Source organism: Heterocephalus glaber, unplaced genomic scaffold (assembly GCF_053883595.1).
Source record: "Heterocephalus glaber isolate CG9 unplaced genomic scaffold, H.glaber_assembly_v1.0 deba00001442, whole genome shotgun sequence".
Taxonomy (NCBI): domain Eukaryota; kingdom Metazoa; phylum Chordata; class Mammalia; order Rodentia; family Bathyergidae; genus Heterocephalus; species Heterocephalus glaber.
In genome coordinates, this window is record NW_028258296.1 from 39,579,871 (window position 1) to 39,590,244 (window position 10,374).

The 10,374-nt window shown below is 32.2% G+C and overlaps 1 non-coding gene across 1 annotated transcript; it reads left to right on the forward strand.

Annotated features, from left to right (window-relative positions):
* The first annotated feature begins 2,081 nt into the window (after positions 1 to 2,081).
* On the forward strand, positions 2,082 to 2,188 carry LOC147827705 (U6 spliceosomal RNA). The gene has a single exon (XR_015452126.1). It is a non-coding gene; the product is annotated as a U6 spliceosomal RNA (small nuclear RNA).
* The last annotated feature ends 8,186 nt before the right edge of the window (positions 2,189 to 10,374 follow it).

Below are 10,374 nucleotides of genomic sequence, written 5' to 3' on the forward strand. Positions count from 1 at the left end.
CACGAATTGGCTTTGTTTTCACAAACCTAGGAATGATCTCTGAAATGTAGATGCCTAAGGAGAGTAGTATTGTATCTCCCAGTCTGTAAAGGAGAGTGGGAGCCCAATGTAAATAGGGTCTATTAGCAAACACATGTCTAATTATAATTAATGGCATTTACAAATTCAGGAATAACTCAGTGACACATTGCACTGGCTCCACCTTAGAACCATTTTAATTTAGTGTAATTCAATTGTTACTCTACCATAAAGAAGAATAATCTTGAATCAATTCTAGAAAAGTAGATGCACCATAAGGTTAAGTGAAACAAATGAAACACACAAGCTTAAATATCACATGGTTTCTCTTATACAAAAAACTCAAAGTATAAGTAAATAAAAAGCAAAGTAAAAGATAGTTAAAAGGAAATCAATCTTTTTCAAAAGATCATCACATCAAGTGATGTGAGAGGAGGAAAAAAGGATGAAAAAGAATTAAGATGTGTTATATATATATATATGTACCAACACCCCACAAGGAATATAAAGATGTATACTGCAAATGTACTAATAAAAAAAAGTTTTAAAAATTACTTTTAATAAATTTTTAAAAATATTTCTCAATCTTGGGATTTGAGGTGAATCTTTTGTATGTACTCTTCTGCTTTTAATTTTTCTTTTTTTAAACAAGTATTATATTTATAAGGTATATAGTTATTATATTTATATTAACTTTATGAAAAAAATTAGTAAAATTTTAAAAACTTATTGTACAAGTATTTAACTTGAAAATTAAACTTTTCTGTTGGCATTTGAACTATACAATCGAGAATTAGGAGCTTTTAAGTTATTAATACATCTTAAGGAAAATAATCTGTGCATGATAAATATTTTAATTCAAAATTATAATTAGCTTTATATGAATTGTAATAAAAGAACTCTCAACAGATTCACTTAAAGAAAAGTAATGTAATTGCAAATAAGTAAATTGGAATTTTTGTACAACCATCATTAATTTTGTTTCCAGAAATGACATCAGAGTATGTGTAAGAAAGAGGATCAGGTTGTGAAATTAAAAATTCAGTAACCTTGTGACACAATTAAAAATGTATTTTTGATTTGACCCCGCTATTCCATTGCTGGGGATCTTCCCCAAAGAATTAAAAGAATCATACCGCAGTGATATATGTGCTCCCATGTTCATAACAGTGCAGTTTGTAATAGCTAAAACTTGGAAACAGCCCAAATGCCCATCAACTGGAGACTGGATAAAGAAAATGTGGTTTTCTATAAATGGAGTACTACTCAGCCATAAAAATGAGAAATTAGAGACATTTATAGCTAAGTGGATGCACATTGAGGCAATACTCTTAAGTGAAATAAATAGGACACACGTGTAAATACCGAATAGTTTCTCTGGTGTGAGAAACCGAAAGTGTAAATAAGGACTAAATGTATAATAGGTCATGTGAAATAGGAAGAAAAGGGGCAAAGGGAAGGAAGTGGGAGGGCTGGGGAAAGGATAGAAGGGAATGATATTAATATGAGAAAATGGAAAAATAGGAACAAAATCTTTGTAAATAGGGAGGAATGGAGGGGTTGAAGGGAGGGCTGGGCAAGGGTGAAAAAGAAGAACCAAGAGAGACTATGTAAAGGTGCAAATTTCCAATGATAAATGTCAGTATATTGTATACCTAAAATGTACCAATGATTAGAATGAATAATTGATAATGTAAAATAGGAAGAAAAGGTCCAAAGGGGTAGGGATAGTGGGAGGGGCAGGGGAAAGGAAAGAAAGGAAAGGAAAAATGCTGAGAAATGGAAAAAATGGAAATAAAGTCTTTGTAAATAGGGAAGGGTGGAGGGCATGAAGGGAGGGCTAGGAATGGGAAAAAAGTAAGAACCAAGATGCATTATATAAAGGTACAATTCCCAATGAGAAATGTAACTGTGTTGTATACCTACAATGTACCAATAAAAGAATTTAATACAAAAAATGTATTTTTAAATATCACATATTCTTTCAAAAATATATAATATATTCATTAAAAATGAATACACGTATATGAATTGAGAAGGTGAATTTAAGAACTGGGAAATTTGTGCTCACTTTGGCAGCACATATACTAAAATTGGAATGATACAGAGAAGATTAGCATGTCCCCTGCACAAGGATGACACGCAAGTTCATGAAGCATCTTGTATTTTTACTTTTAAATAGTAAAAAAAAAGAACTAGGAAATTTGAAGCACTTCAGTGAATCAATTATTTTTCAAGCACTAAAATATACAATGGAGCATAATTCTATTTGCAGTTCTTTTTTCATTGGCATAATCAGCTTTCTTTTTTGACTACCATATCTACCCAATATTCAGTCTTGGTTGAGAAGAATTTCTGTAAGCAGTGAAGGCATTGAGAGTACACATTTACAAGGAATCATCTCTCTAGGGATATGCACACCATTATATCATCATCAGTTAGTGGATAATTTTACAAAAAGTCAGCATATACAAATAAGAATGAATACTCCAAGGAAGGCACACATTTTCTTATTATTTAACAAAAATAAGACTGCCTCAAAATATTTTTCTCCAAAACTTTTTCTGAAGAGTCTAGCATATTATTAACCAAAGATAATATTGCAAACTAAAGATTGTCTAGAGCTGTGTTACTTAGGAATCACATCATGAAAGAAATTTCAAAAACTAATAAATGTGTAGTAAGAAGAGGATAAATTTGCCTGATTTTCCACCCTATTAACTTCTCCTGTAATATAATTTAGTATAGCTCGAACTAAGCAAAAAGTGTAGGTTAGCCTTAGGGTGGGGAAAAAGCAATCACTTGCTGTTGCAATTATTCTGGTTTAAAATTCCCCAGCCATCTGTGCATCCTCATCCCTCAATCTATCCTTTCCTCTCTCAGCTCTCTTAGTGTCTGGGAAAGCAGGCCTCTGCAGAGTATATGACCTCACTTGCCTGCTTGATGATTTCTGGGTTTGGAAAGAACAAGATTTGCAGACTTAGTGGTAAAAATGTGTTTGTGACAATTAGAAAAATTTCTAGAAATAGACCCAGATAGTGAGAATATTTGGTCCAATATGAGGGCACATCTAATGCAAAGGGCACTGTCAGTGATCAGGCAGATGACTTATAGCTGTCTATCAGTTCTTTCCTTAATCAACATAGCGCTTCATTAAAACATTCATACAGAATGGGTGTGACTGCAGGGATATGTATGCACTCAAAGTCCTCCATGTCCTCTCATTAAAACTAAGCTGGCTATTTGAGCTGCTATCTTTAAAGCCCAGTGATCTGGCAGGATTCCTTGACAGGACCCACAAGCTACCCAATGTCAGAATAACTGCACTGGGCCTCCTTCATCCAGATTTGTCTTCATTATAATAAGTATCCATTTATGAAGCTTATTTATCTTTCTGTCTGCACTGACTTGGTAAGTGTTACTATGTATGAACTTAGAAAACCCTATTTAGTAAAGTTCTACTTCAAGGACCTGGAATATGATGGAGAAAGAGCTCATTTTTGTTAAACTGGCCTACAATAAAGTACAAAAGCCTTGATTGATACAATTATGTATATTTCTTATTAATCAATTATTTCTTTCTGCCATGATTTTCTTTGTCTAGTGTATATAACAGGAGTCATAGTTTATATTACATGTGAGGCTCCACGTGAGCGTGTGACTGAGTTGGCGTCGTTGTAATGACAGTATTCCGTCTTTTCATGTGTAGAAAAATAATTCATCCAGCTGAAAGGAAAGTAAAAGTGATCACAAGTGAAAACATATGTAAATAGGTCTGGATATTTTGTATTTGATATCATGATATAGTCTTCATCATTTTTTAGTCTATTCTGTGCCCAAGAATTTGAAATCTGTGGACTCTCACCCTGGTTTTGTTTTTGATGGTTACATCTTAAGAATTATTAATCTTGCAACTTCTCATGGCTCTTTCTACATTTGGAAATTAATTTTTCAACATAGTGTACAATAATTTTTTATTAAAGAATTGGAATTGGACAGATCTTTGGCAATGTGTTTGGACCCTGGGTGAAGATAGGAGACATTTTAATATGGTGACAGTGAGATCTGGATGGTCACCAGAAAAACTGAACACAGTAAGAAAATCTTGTACTTTGGTTACAAAATTGAACACAGCATTACAAATAATGAATAAGATGTTGAACAAAAACTGAACGGATTCTCAAGGAATATTCATCTGAAGAATTTTTTAGGTGGAAGGAGCTAGGTAGATAAGCTAGCAGGCTACTGAAATTGTCAAGGTATATTACAGTGTAATGGCAAGAATTCTGAACTAGAAAGTGGAATCTTATTTTCTCATTGATTCAGTGTAAGGGGAAAAATAAGAAAGGCAATTTGGGCAAGGAACTGTCTCAGGGCTAAGCAGTTTTCTCAGGGAGAGAAGGACAATGGGGAGACACAACATGGTTCACTAATCTAAACTTCATGCTTAACCATTCTCTCCTTACAGAGACTGTATGCTTTTGCTACACAGTTTATCCATTTACTCCTCTGCCAAGGCTCCCACAGTGACACCTCGGCTCATTAGCACTTCTGCTTATGAACAATTTGGATTGCAAATGGAAGTATTTGTCAAAAGTTTGCTTCCATTTGCAAATTCATCAGGTGATGAACATGACCATAGCCATATTCCTTGCATGAACATGAACAAAGCCATCTTCCACAGAATGGTGGAATGAATTAAGTTCATGAACTGAGGTACCAATCTATTAGACTTGGTAGATTAAGTAGTTGATATTTGAATTTGGATAAGAATTAAAAGAGATCTCTCAAATGTAAGGGCAAAGAATACCAGGAACAACTAACTCAAAGGCCATAATGTACAAAGATACAGGTGTAGAGAAACTGAAAGTGTAAATGAGGACCAAAATGTATAATAGATAATGTGAAATAGGAAGAAAAGGTCCAAAGGGAAAGGGGAAGGGAAGGGGAAGTGAGAGGGATAGGGGAAAGGAAAGAAGGCAAAGAAATAAATATGAGAAAAGGAAAAAATGGAAGCAAAGTCTTTGTAAATAGGGAGGGGTGGAGGGGTTGAAGGGGGGGCAGGGGAATGGGAAAAAAATAATAAAGATACATTACGTATAGGTACAAATTCCCAATGAAGAATGTCATCATATTGTATACTTAAAATATACCAATAAACTTAATGAATAAAAAAAGAAAAAGTTTAAAAAAGATACTGGTGTATTTGAAGTTTGTAAAGAAAATAGAATTGCTGGAACATAGGATCAAAATAGTAGGTGATAAGAGGAGATTATAGAGGCAAACTCTAAAGAGAATGCGAAAATCCTTGTAGATGATGATAAGGGTCTCAGATTTTGTTAAAGTATGAGATACCATGGAGAGTTTGAAGCAGAGGAGTAGCATCACATCATTGTGAATTGAAAGTATGATTCGTAATGTCATGTGCATAATGTGTGTAAAGTGAGTATAGATGATAAATTTTATTAATTTTAAACTTGTAATCCAGAGGCAGGTATAGAGATAGAAATAAATAAAGTAAAAGTCAAATTGAAATAAATGCTAAGCCATAAAAGAGCTAGGATGATGAGTGAAGCAGGAGGGAAGAATAATTCATTTTGTCAGAGGGATCTTGGAAGGGTTCATCGACACAATCACACACTAATTACTGAAGGATGAGCAGACATGCAATAGGATGAAAGGACATGACAGGGAGACAAGGCATACAGAAAAAAAAGAACTAAAGGACTAAAGTTAAAAATTAAATTTGAGTTCAGAATTAAGAATATTACATATGTATGTAAATACTGTTTTATTTGTAGCTGAATAGTGGATGTTCAAAGACTTTTTGTGACAAATTTTACAATTTATTTAATGAGTGCTATAATTTTTCCTTCCTGGGTATAATTTTGCAATTATTAATTCACCAAATTTTCAAGAAAATGTCTAGGTAGTTACAATCACCAAACTTCAAGTAGTTTTGACATATTTCAAGTCTTATGTGCTGAATCTGACAAAAAAATTCTATGCATCAGAATGATATAACAATAAAAATTGTATGTCAAATTTCTAAAACATGAAAAAGTCATCATTTAAATTATTGGTAGATAAGAAATAAGCAAAGGATCCCCAAAATATTTCAAAAGGAATTTAAAATTGATATTTTCAAATCAGAGAAACAAAAGTTTTAAAATCAAGATATCTTTATTTATTTTTATTTTTTTTAATTTTTTGGTGCCGGAGATCGAACTCGGGTCCTTGCGCTTGCACAGCAGGTGGCGAAACCATTGAGCTAAATCCCCGGCCCAAGATATCTTTAAATACATAGGCATTAAGTTTTCTTCTTCTCTCTCATTAACTTCTTTATTTATCATTTCTTCTCCCTTTCTTTCCTCATTTCTTACTCTCCATTTCCCTTCTTTTCCTTTCCTTCCTTCTCTTCTTCTTATCCCATCCTTTTCTTGCACCTTTCCTCCTCTTTGCTTTATCTCCTTTTTTCTCCTCTTTTCTTTGATACTCAGAAGTCATTTACTTATCAGTAAATTTACCTACAGGCCTAGGCACACTTATTCAACAACATTTTGTTTTCATTGCTATTAAAGATGTACAGAGATTAATTTCCTATGATTACGTTTTCTGCCTTCATAACTTCTTGCTCTAAAAATAATTCTTTTGTAAATTGTTTTCATAACTATGAGGGTTAACATTGATTTGGCAAATTTAATCTTAAATTTAAAACTCAAATATAAATTCTCATGAGAATGGAATTACAGCATGTACCTTTTTGCTTATCTGTGATAATTCTATATTGTTGCATGTAGCTGCAGTAAACCTGACCTCTTTGTAAGAATTTTAAAGACTTTTGTTGTATTTCAGTTTTAGGGATTTGGATTGTTACCAGTTTGGTAGTTTTAAAATTAAAGATGCTATGTACATTTATATAAGTATCTTTGCTGAATTTAGTATTGAATTATGTGAGGAACATACCTCACAGCCAAATTACTCTTAACGTTGTACTTTTCTTTTTGCTTCTTTCAACTTTTTCTACAAAATCTCTCTTTCTATTCAGACATATTTCCTAGGATCATTTTACCTAAATTCCCTGCACAATTGATGAGATTTTTGTCCACTTTATCACTATTAATTATATTTATTTCTTGACCCTTCACTTAAGTGAATCCTACTCATGACGGTTGTCATAATTCGTTTCTGTGTTATCCCCATAATACTCTGAAGGTAGTTGTTTATAAAGAAAAATCCTTTTATGAGATTTTAATGAATTAAAGGATAAAGAGAAAAATTACTTCTTAGAAATCAGTACATAGATTTATAGTAGGAAGGTATCTGGGGAATTAGTACATTTACATAATTCATCTTAATCACTTTATTTCCCTCTCCCCTCCTTGGCCGTCTTTGTCCCCTTCCCAGACCCTCTTCCAGTCTATCTCCCTGTTTTCTATCACCTCTCTTTTATTTTGATTTTGAGTTATTTATATTTTGTTTTTCATATAAGAGAAACCATGTGATATTTAATTTTCTGTGTGATTTATTTCACATAGACATATGGTTTCAAGATCTATCCATTTTCTAACAAATGAAAGATCTATCTCTCTTTATAGCTGAGTAGTTCACTTTTGTGTATATAAACATTTTCTTTATCCACTCATCTGTTGATTGACATATAGGATAGGGCACTTCCATAATTTAAGCTATGTGAATTTTGCTACTATATTTATGGGCATGCATTTATCAGTGTAATATGATGACCTTAACTCTTTCAAGCAGATACAAAGAGTAAATATAGCTAGGTCAAATGGAATTTCTAGTTTTTAGAGTTTTTAGGGATCTTTATACTGATTCCCATAGTGGTTGTAATAGTCTACATTCCCACCAACAATGTAGAAAGGTTTCTTTTTTAATAACTTTATGAACATTTGGTTTTTTGAACTAAATATTACTTCAACAAGCTTATCTTCACTCAAAACTGAGCCTTCAGAATCAAGGAATGAATAAACTAATCTCTACACTTTGATGGAAACACTGGAGGTGTTCTTCATAAAATTGAGAGAAAATTGATTTTTTTTTTTTTAATCTAGAGAAAGAAGAATAAGTAGGCTGAGACTTTATGAAGTGTGGGAAGAGAGAGCACTTGGAGAAACAGTAAAGTGGCATGGAATCTAAAAGGGAGTGGAGACATTTAGAAAGGATTTTCATTTGGCTACATTAGGAAGTCATGGTGAATGACCTACTTGCATATTCTGAAAATATAGACAGCTCCTTCTTGTTATTTTTGTCCACCAGTATAGGAAATATGCAAGGTTTCTGATAAGAGTCTCCTTGACCACTATGGTTCTTATTTTCTCAAGTGAAAGAAAAAGAACCTAATTTATGATAGAGAACACATATGTTCTTGTCTTTGTTCTGGCAAATATAAGATTATTCATATTTCTATTAGTAGCATATATGAAAATATTGGTTAGGTCTTTTAGTGATAATTCCAGGAAATGCTTTTATTTATGAGACATTTCATGCAAAATTTCTCCAGATAAGCTGTTGCTGAATGGAACTTCAAGCTGAAACAAGAAAGAGGGAGTTTGGAATTTGAATCACTGAGATTGAAGGAGATATCAGTTTTATTTTGGCTCATTCTTATTTTATTTTTCCATGTGGATTCTCAAATTTTATTGGAAACAAGCTTTGTCCTTTTTGACTTTAACTGGAACAACTTCTATTATTTTCAAAGTGTATTATGTATGCATGGGGAAAACAAAAACATAAATAAATGTGTGTATGCATACACTCACTCTTATACATACATATTCAGGAAAATTAAGTTGTTTTCAACTCCTCAAAATCAAACATGATGGTAGGAATCTCCTAGAGCAAAGATACAATATCAACGATCACATTGCAGTAATAGATCTATTATCAGATAAGATCCACTGTAAATAAGTTGTAGAGTCTTAGTTTTTGAATCTTTGGTTTCAGTTTAGAAATAAAATATCACCTATTTTATTTCTTTTATCTTTACTAAAATTATGCATTTGCAGATTGTGCCTTAGATCTGAGCATTTTATATACAGTTATCTTTGTTACATTTGAAAATTTTATTCTTTAATTATTACTTTTTTGAAAACTGAATGTACTTGCCTTTGGGCTGTGATTTTTTTTTCTTCTTTCTAAATTGGTATGTTCTTCTGTGATGCATTCAAGGTCACAGTCTCTCTACCCTTGCCTGCTGTACATAGGCAGAGCAATAAAACAGGTAATACTCTTACTCGATTGAGGTGCAGATCTCATTTCTACTGAACATCTGTGCAGTATGAATCTCCATATTACACCCTAAGCACCAATTTTTTGGTAATATCATCGACTTTGCCTCTTTGCATTTTTATTTACATTGATATGACTCAATTGGGATATGATGCTGTTTAGGTTCAGGCATGCATAATTTTAATGACAAGAAATGTGAAAAGCCATACTACTATTAGAAAAAATGTAGCTTTCAAGCAATAGAATTTCTTAGACAAAACAACTTAGAGAGGCATTAAATATTTGAGAATAAACTACTTCTGTGTTTTGAGAATCATGATTGGGAAAAAAGTTGGACCATTACATCATAATGAAAACAAACCATTTGTTTGATAATATTAAAATTATTCCTCCTTTTTAGCCTTCATTCTTTCACACCTAAAGATGACATTTTACTCCATTATTGATTTTTAAAGTAGACAAATTAGAATGATACAAACTAAAAGCAATGAAGATCAGCAGGTACAAAAGATAGCAATTTAAGCAGTATACACATTATTTTCACAATGCATTTTTAAATTTTAAATAAGAACTTGTCTATCTTCAGGAACAGAAAATTTAGGTAAACAAAATATAATAACAGAACTGACCATAATTTATTTGTGGTGTATTTCCTGATGTGTATGAGCAAAAACAGAAATATATTTCCAGGATGTTTATGGCACAAATGGAATAGTTAACTGTGTGAAATTTTCAGAACATTTGGTGAATCATTAAGCCCACTGCCCCATTTCCTCTTTATGCAACTGATTTCTTGATTATTTATCCAATGATACAAAGGTCATACTAAACCCTCAGTTTAAAATTATTCATTTTATAATATTAAATATATAAATTGGGCCAATTTTGGACAGTAAAGAAAAACATAATTTACCTTGAATATATGTTCAATATTATCATTTTCTCCTTATATACATACATAAACATGTACATATATTTAGTAGTAGGGAAATTTGGGGGGCAATATATTCAAAGATGAAATATCTTTTTTTTAAGTTTATAAATATTTTTCCTTTAAGAAAAAATATAAGGGTGCTTTCTGTTTAGTCAGTACTTCTCATATTG